Source organism: Melanaphis sacchari, unplaced genomic scaffold, assembly GCF_002803265.2.
Source record: "Melanaphis sacchari strain LSU unplaced genomic scaffold, SCAv2.0 Contig119_pilon_pilon, whole genome shotgun sequence".
Classification (NCBI taxonomy): Eukaryota; Metazoa; Arthropoda; class Insecta; order Hemiptera; family Aphididae; genus Melanaphis; species Melanaphis sacchari.
Window position 1 is genome coordinate 498294 of NW_020270468.1, and position 8668 is coordinate 506961.

Genomic DNA, 8668 nt, shown 5'->3' on the forward strand with positions numbered 1-8668 from the left:
ATGTACAAACATTGGTACACCGGCCACACCGCATTGGTAAAATGTATTTCGGTAAAATTTAATTATTTTTGAAGTCTAATATAAATTACGTTATTATTCAAAAGCACGCGTATTCTATTGTGTCTACTATTATTTCACGTAAAAGTATTAATTTTATACTAAAATGCTGTGATAACAATAATACATGATTGACATTGATTTTAATTATAACTTAAATAAGCAAACATAATATACTTAAGGGTACAGCTGATAGTGCTAGCTGTTTCGTCAACTCTTATCTGACTAAACACGTTTGCGAATCTAAAGCCGAAAAGTCGATTTATAATATAAAAAGTGTTTTGTTTTATTAAAGATTAAAATTATAATATTATAGTAAACGTATATTAAGTAGGTTTATACTTACTTGAGTATCAAATATTTTTAATATAAATTGTATTAAATACCTAACCAAAATTGTGATGAATTGTGATGACTGATTAGTGATTAGTAACTTTTTTTTCATATTACGTTTTATTTTTGTTTTTTTATTTGATAGCTGCTGTTAACCGTGGCTTCTATTGTTTTATTATAACGTCTAATTTTTTAATACAGGGTCTCAAACTTACGGCCCGCGGGCCGGTCCTGGCCTGTTCAGTTTTTTAAACCGGTCCACCAAGTTAATTGATGTTTTGAAAATATTATTTATATATCAATAGTATTTCTTAGCAAAAGAAAAATATAATAAAATCTTAAAACAAAATAAATGATTTTTCATTAATCGTTGCCGATTACCCGTCGATTGCGTTATCTGCGTTATCAATGTTTTAGATGGCGATTGTTAATCGAAAAAAATATTCATTTTTGTAAAATCAAAAAATATATTTTTTATTCTCAATTTCATTACCTCTCTATTCTTTTAAAAAAATTGGCCCGCAAAGCCATATAGTGTATCTCAGATTTTTCCCTCCGTAAAAAAAAGTTTGGAGAATCCTGCTCTATAATCGCCTATCCAAGGTTACAAATAAATAACAATTCATGATGTCAAAAATTGGATTTAAATATAACCTGAGTTATAATACCTTTATTAAGTTATAACTAATCGTATAATTATTTTATTATCTTTTTTTTTAGTCTTAAATTGACTACGCAGCGGAAATGTTTCCGTAGAACATCGCAACGCCATCATCGTTTATTGAAAATAAAAAATTTAACTTAACTTAACCTGGCGTTTTCCCTGATAATGGTAGTCAGAACAGACCTTGTCTCGACCTCTTACAAATATTACACAATTATCATTGTTTTGCATTCGAATGTTTTTTTAATTGTTCATGGACTGACTGGCGAGTTTACCACTTTAGTTTCTTTTGTTTATTCTGCTGTGATCATCCGTCCTGGTTGAATCATTTTATTATTTAACTGTAAATAAGACGACCCTATGTATAAACAAAAATAAAATAAAAAAAATATTCGATTTTCATGAGCAAAAACAAAATTCATGTGTAAGTTACTCTGCAGAACAAACACCACCTATATGTGTTGAAAAACGAAACTACAAACACGTTTTAAGTTTCAAGGAATCTATACGTACAACTTTTACTGAAAACGGTCCAGTAGATGTTGAGGAACAGGGGCGGATACAAGGTGGACATTGGTGTGATGCCAAAAAAAAATAATAATATGTCAAACAATGATAAAAATTATATTGTTTTTATAGTTCAAGCTGTTATTTTAATTTTGATGTATATTTAATAATAATTTAAAGTATATTATTTCGCGGATAGTTCTGTTTATAATTCGGTAATTTCTAGTCGCGCCATTGAGGACGTGACTACCGAGCGTCGTGACATCGTCTCATATATAGTAGTTGCTTGCACTTATATAGTTATATGCTTACTGTTAAAAATACATATTTTCATTCAGTATCATTTTATTCTACACCACTTTTTGCTCTTTTAAATATTCACCGTAATATTGATGTAAACGTCACTAAAAGTAATTGACAGGTTTTCAAAAACCAAAAAAAAAATTAGATTTTGATTTATAATAAATTTATATTTTAATTCATGTTTAATATTTTTTAATTTTTTTTTACTAAATATTCATGGTAATACTTATAATATTATAGTATTATTGAATTACATATAATATATTATGTTCATAAAATAAAATTTCCCCGCCCCCTAATAATTACTCCTGAACCACGCTTGTGAGGACAAATAAATAAATGTTAATTTACCTGTATATTTATGTATAATATAATATTATATGAATATTTAGCAGCTTCCCCCACACATTTTGAATACCTCTACATTGTGATCTTTGTTTAAGGGGGATATTCAAAAATTGTTCTGAGTTTAACATTTGATTTTATATTTAATTTTATACAGTACGGCGTGCGATATATTTTGTTGTCTCTCAAATTGTTATTTTAATATAACACATCAATGATTATTAATATTTTCAAACGCCAGCCGTCATCGTTTCGACGTTTGAAAGTCATAATATAAACATAGCTTGCATGTCATAATATATTAACATGTAAACATTAAAATAGCTCCGAATAATTAAAATTAAAACTTTCAAAATAAAACGTATTATTATAAAAATATCCCGCAGCAGTGTTCGTTTATGTTATTACAATTAATTTCAAAGTGTCAACCGGGACCGCAGACCCTATCGATGATGTCACCCTCCCTCAGTATAATGTATTTAATTAAGCTTTTATTTTTGTTTATTATTATATATAGTGAATACGTTTGAAAATTGGTTTCAACACTAACGACAAAAAACAATAAATATAAAATAAATACAAAAATAAACAGTACTAGTATAAATATTGTTTATTATACATTTCAAAATAATACCAATGAAAAATATTAAAACTACAGCACTTAAAATTTTAATTAGTGATACATTATTACTTATATTATTTATGAGCAATACTTATTATGCTTAATTTCTACCGTCATTTGTTATTGTTATTATTGTTAGTAAACCAATAATGAAAAACTAGGTACTCTACAGTCTACACGATAATGCGATGATCGATTATGCCTACGACGCGGCACGATGATAATCACTTATCAGTAATAATAATATAATTAAATGTATAATTTATGATAAATGATAGTCGTATAATTTCACACTATACCTTACTATAAATATTAAAAGCTTCCTTTGACCATGGATTTACGAGTAGAATAAAAATATTTTTAAATGGTTAGATGCTATAAGTACTTATAAAATATGCTAATTCAGTTTTTAAACAGAAATTAATCACTCTTAAATAAAAATTGTAGAATTAAGAATATTAGGTTATCGTATAAAACAAAATATTTTTAATAGTATATAATATATCGTATTATTTAAATAAATAAAAAGCAAGCAAGTAATAATATTATACTTAATGTAAAATACTATTACTATTGTATTGATAATTGTAGAATGATAAAATATAACTATAAAAAAATAATAATACAGACATACAGTATTAAATGAATGTGTAAAAAAAAATTTCTTAAATCTTGAATAATATTATGATATATTATTATATTGTTAATCTTAAACTGTTATAAAAACTAAAAAAAAAAAAGAATATATAATATTAATTAATTAATTATAATACGTATGTTGTTACTCTATCTTATTGGATCTTGTTCCGGATTCATTACGATTCATCGAATTATTCATGCCTAAAAAAGCGCAACACTGTTAATAATATGTATTAAAATAAAATAATATAAATGTTTACATAATATTGATATTTTCTGTTGAGGTCAGGCTTAAATTATACATACCACATGTGTATTATAGTATTTGATATTAATAGCATTTTAAAATTTTGAATTCCATTATATTATTTATTTCAATTTTGTTATTTAGCTATAATATATTGAAATATTATCTTTAGAAATGAAAGGAAAGTAATAAACATCAATGATAATTATACGTGATTATTTAATCGTATTAATTAAGATTCTTTCTAAATATAGTTAATACTGAAATTATAAAATTTAAAAAATATATAAAGGTAATTTAGTAATTATTTTTCAAAAACATTTCAAGTTTCAATTTGGGTAAAATTATTTGTTTAATCGAGTGGTTGGCAATAGGCGGCCCGCGGGCCAAATCCGGCACGTGAAGGAAACATAATTGGATTACAAAAAATATATTTTTTAATAATGTTAGTTTTCCACACATAACATATATTTTATCTGTTTTATGATGTATTTAGAGATTACGATGGTGTTTCGTGTTTATCGTTTATTGCTATTTACAATAATAGTTGCGATAACACAACAATTATTAACTAATATCTGAGTTTTTAGTTGTTACTGGCTCTCGAAATGTTTTTTTTGATTTTCTGGACCTCCATAGAATTTAATTGCCGACCCCTGGTTTAAGCCATAAATAACGATATATTAATTATTTTGTTATTATTTAAAAACATTATTCGTAAGAGCTTAAACTTACATGGATTTTATATTATTATGAATTTATTTTGAGCAACAATATTTTCGATTTATTTAAAAATATTTATTTATAACTATTATGAATCTATTTTTACTATTTTATGGTATTTACAGAAAAGTTTTATTAAATTTTAAGTTATTTAAGAGGACGCCATACTCGCATGTTTTATATCTTCGTCTTACAAGTACGTAATATAGTAAATTTACGCTTAGCTCGTTAAGTTACGTTAATATAAAATTTACAGTGAATCTACCTTCTATGAAACTTGATGGTTAGAACATAATCTGTGTTTGTATGTTGGTTTTTTACGGTTATTCAATTTTTAAGTGAGTTATGAGCATTTTTAATTAATTATGCTAAATTATAAACGCTTATAACTTGCTAAAAAATTGTTCAATCGTAAAAAACCAACTTACAAACATAGATAATGTTTCTTCCATCAAGTTTTGTGATAGGTCGATTTACTCTAATTTTTAATTTTTAAACTTTCTAACAGAGTTAAACATGATCTACTGAGCGCAAATTAGTCAAGTTACGTACTTGTAAGACGGAGACAACATATGCGGGTGTGGCGTCCGACGTTCGCCTAAGTTGATAAAATATGGTATAGTAATATATATTATTATTATTATAATTAAATATTAATAATATAATAAATTAAATATTTTTGAAAAAAATTATATAAACCTACTATATATAATACTCGAAGAAAAATAAATGAGTAGTTATATTAAAAAACACATTATCACTTATTGATATGACCTGGCAGAACTTTCATGTTCAGAATCATTTTTCGTTGATATATAGTAATATATCATTGAATTCAAATTTAGCAGACTTATAATAGGACCCACTTGTACCTAATATACTGTAGGGCAGTATTTATTAATCACTAATCTACCTTTTTATCGCATGTGTTATCTTGTGTTAACGTACCTACAATAATATAATTTGCGTTTAATAGAATTAATTTTTATTCTGTTAGTTTTAAAATATTAACTTTCCATCATCAAACATAAAGTTAAGAATATTTTGTGTTTTTGAAATACAATAAATATAAAAATTTTAAAATAATCATAACTCGCTTTAAAATTATAATATTACCTAATAAAACCCTAATAGATGCCCTAGATAATATTTTACCTCTAAGTTTTATTAGAGGTAAATTTTTAATGATATTAAAGCTAATAGCATAAAATTAACTCTATTGAATGCAAATTTTGCTATGTTGTATATTATTAAGACTGAGACAACACGTTTAGCGGGTAAGATGTCCTCGTAAAATATAAGACGCTTTATTGGTTCATTTGATAGATAGTTGTGGTACAAATTTAATTAGAATAAAATATGATATCTACTCGAAATTTGACGTGTTATTATGGAATTTTATAGTTGGATTATGTACTTGAGTATTAAAAATCATTATACTAGTTTAATATGATTATGTATCTATATTATTATTGTTAACTATTAAAATTAATAAAACAAAAGTTAATTCAAACAAAATATTTATAAATTTTAATAATAGTATAATATTGTTATAAATTATTTACTTACTTCTGGCTCAGGTCTATACTGTAATTTTGTGAAAAGCAAAAGATCGTAATACCTGAAAAATATATTATTTATAATCATTATGTATTGTTTATATAATATGTGTTTTATAATAATATTATAAATGTCTCTAGTTAAAATTTTTTATTGTTAAAGTTTTTTAATCTATAAACATTATGTTCGATATATATAACCTTATGCTCAGTATTAACTTGTCATGTATAAAAGCTTAAATTTTAAAATTTTATTCGTAACGTATTAAAACTTAAAGTAGCGTATATTACCTAATATATTCATTCTACGTAATGAAATTCTCAAAATATTTAGATTTATTTTAAGTTATTTAAACTACTAATTTATTTACAGTTTTACGATACATCGGTGTAAAATCTAATAACTGCTGGTAATAATATGTATAAAATAATATTATCTTTAGTAATAACTGCAAAAAATAAAAATAATATTTAAGGTACTCACCACAAACGTGGAACGTGTATAGTTCCACCAGGAATTTTTTCGGAATTTTTCACTTTGTTATATTCCCTCCGGAAGGAATTTCTGATGTTTTTGATTTTTCTTTTCACAAATTCAATGTCGGCATTCGGAAAATCTTCTTTTATCAGTTTGACTAGATCTAGGTAAGCGTATTTCTTTTTGGTCCTGTTGTAGAACATTACTTCTTTTTTCATATACCAAAGGCATGGTAGTTTTTTATACATTTCGATAAAATCGAACAATAAGGCTCTGTCCCATACAGGATCTGGCATGTTTAAAATAAAATGATTCACACAATCAAAAGTTACTGTACCTAAAAATAATAAAAAAAAATAAAACAGAACAATACATTTTAAATATTAAAAGACTTGCCTCGACAAAAAAAAAAAAATTAAAAACTTATAATGTAATGGTTAGAATACAATATATTTAAAACAGTATAAGGTCCGGTATTTACCTACAGAATAGGTCTTGGTCAATGATTGTCGAACTGTCCACTGTGAGTCCAATAAGTAGGTACGCAGGCCACTATAGTCAAGTATTAATGTAGAGCAATTAAATAAACATTAAAATTTACAAGAATTTGTCATTATCAATATTTCAGTCGTATGTAGCCTAATTGATGTATTTTACCATTTAAGTAAATAAATATTCTTTTCGTTTAGAACATTAAATAATTGGTATTATTTGCTTATTATTATTGTTATAGTTTTAAGAATGTATAAAGTGTTCGTATAGTGTTACTATACTTAGTGACTTGTGGTTGTGCATGTATTACATTTTTGAAGAGGCAATAACTTGGTACCCTTCTATTATTTAAAAATTATCAATGTGTAAAAGTGTTTGTTTCTATAGTTTAATCTTTATATATTTTCATAATTTTGTGTTATAACTTATGTACTAAAATCCACATCAATACAATTCACATCAATTAATGTCGGTACTAAATTTAATAAAATACAATCATTTTATACAACAGAAAAATGTCAAATAAAGATATTTATTCCATAGTGTCAATGTTATGGACATTAAACAATTTGCTATATATTGGTGGTTGGTGCCGTTGGTGGGGATAATGGCGTTTGAGACAGTTTTGCGCTCTATACGCTCCAGTATTGTATTGTTATCTATTTCAGTTAAAAAGGAAATCAGAAATTAGAATATTGATATTAATATAATATTATCATTGAAATGTATAATACTATAATTATTAACTTTTAATTATCCATTTAATATTATTAACAGTGGCGGCTCGTAGACTTTGAAAGTAGGAGGGCGATTAATTTTTTTTTTAATTATTGAGTACAATTATATTGTATTGATTTAAAAGATTATTATTAAACTAAAATTAATACATTTAGAAAAACAAAATTATAAATACATTTATAATTTTTATTGCAAAAAAAAAAAATAACATAAGAAAACCATCAAATTATATTTTTTATACGTTTATATACTTAAAATCTAAACACCAATCTTTAACTTCACAAATCATATCAAAACCTAAATTTTAAATCTGTGTCATAGAAAATCATTTCATTTTTAATATTTTACAATACTAGAACGTTTAACCTTTGCTTTCCTATTGTATTTCGTAAACTTGTTTAAATTCTTGAATTTTTATTCATAATAATATTATAGTCTTCCATTAATATAATAATCAAAATAATATAATATCATGCTTATGCCCAATCTTAATTACAAGTAAGATAATATTGTACTGGTTGTATATATCGCGTAAATAAATATTTATCTATTTCAACTATTTTGTTATAGATGACTACATATTATATTTTTAAACTATTTGATAGTATTTTCATAATAATGGAAAGCTATTTTTACTTTCTTTAATAATATTATACCTACGATATAATTGTTAATATTTAAATCAATATCTAAGTTCTTGATTAGTGATTTGTTAATTAATTAACTAATTTACTCCTATCCACGAGCTGCCACTGATTATTATACAGTTAGAAATTGTTGATAATACGTGCAATGACGTTCTGATTATTGAAAAAATTTGGTCATTAAAGGATCAAGTTTGTTTGTAATATATTTGTGTGTTTGATGGAATTCTTTTGGTACAAAAAAAATCCGATGGAATATAAATCCTACGGAACGAATCTTTTGTTGGCCATTTATGACCGGGTCCAAAAAGAAAATG